The sequence below is a fragment of the Macrotis lagotis genome, chromosome X, assembly GCF_037893015.1.
Source record: "Macrotis lagotis isolate mMagLag1 chromosome X, bilby.v1.9.chrom.fasta, whole genome shotgun sequence".
Taxonomy (NCBI): domain Eukaryota; kingdom Metazoa; phylum Chordata; class Mammalia; order Peramelemorphia; family Peramelidae; genus Macrotis; species Macrotis lagotis.
The window spans coordinates 669,536,085-669,537,352 of record NC_133666.1 but is presented as its reverse complement, the minus strand read 5'-3'; the positions used below and the strand labels follow the sequence as shown (position 1 = coordinate 669,537,352).

At 39.9% G+C, this 1,268-nt stretch overlaps 1 non-coding gene across 1 annotated transcript; it reads right to left on the bottom strand.

Annotated features, from left to right (window-relative positions):
* Positions 1–822: 822 nt before the first annotated feature.
* LOC141503601 (U6 spliceosomal RNA) lies at positions 823–929 on the bottom strand. Its single transcript, XR_012472947.1, has one exon. It is a non-coding gene; the product is annotated as a U6 spliceosomal RNA (small nuclear RNA).
* Between the last annotated feature and the right edge of the window lie 339 nt (positions 930–1,268).

Here is a 1,268-nt window from a genome sequence, read left to right as displayed (position 1 = left end):
AAGGAAGATCCAGCTGGAGCCAGTTCTGACCACTCAAATGTCAGATGGGGCAGAGACCCTGGGAACTGTGAATCTCTCAGAATGTCATTTTAAGATCCAGGCACCAAAGAAACTATGATCAAGGGAGGAGGAAATCAGGAAGTGAGCAAATAAGGAAAATAAGGAGGGGAAGGAGAAGAATGAAAGTACCAAAGATTCCAAGAAGCAATGTTATAAACATGCCAGCATATTCTCCTCCCTCAGTTGAGCTGACAAAATAGTTCAAGCAGCCCAGAGCCACAACTTTCTCAATATATGGTGATTTGAAGGAAGGAGAAATTGGTTCTAAATAGCAAAAGAAAGGAGACTATGTTTATTGGAATGTGGAAAGAATTAATCCATTTATGTCTTGTAAGACGTGGGTGCCCCTTATTGAGAGACCCCCCCAAAAGCCTAATTACATACAAGTTTATATAGTAGAAAACCCCTGCTCCTCCCCTCTGAGTCTTGATAGGTCCTCATCATTGGGGGTACATTCTTAAGACAAACTCCCCTCACTAAGCAGGGGCACCAATTTGAACTAGTTCACAACTCTCACCACCTTCCTTTCCCTCCCAGAAAGACAACTTGGAAGTCTGGAGAAGGGCATCATTTAGCTCATAAATTACTTTCCCTTAGTCTTTCCTTCAGAGATCTTAGAAAAGAACAGAATGGCATCTTTTCAGTTTCCACAATGAAAGTAAAATTCTTGATTCTTTCCCATAGCAATCTCAAAGACCATGAACATAAAAAAACCCAAATCAACAGGAAAACAAATAATAGAAGTAAATGATCTGTAGATCTAATGAGTACATGTGCTTCACAAATTTGCATATCATTCTTGTGCAGGGGCCATGCTAATCTTCTCTGTATCGTTCCAATTTTAGCATATGTGCTGCCAAAGTGAGCACTAATGAGTACATGTGAATAAAAACTTCAGAATGAAAGAACATTATCCAAAATTGCAATCTATCAAATGTAAAAGAAGACATTAGCCCATGATAAGGCACTTCCCCTCTCTGTCTGATCTATAATCTCCCTTGTTGACTCTTCCCCCTGAACATCCATGGAAAACTCCGAGTCCCATCCTCTCCTTCTGCAGGTAATAGTTGCCTCCAAGGGGCATGTAGACGTTTCAAGAATTAAAATCTCTAGACCACATCCAATGTAAAGTCCTTTCCCTTTCCCTTTCCCCATAGCTATATCCAAATTCATATTCATCAATAGAATTCCCTTTTATACCAAAGAAA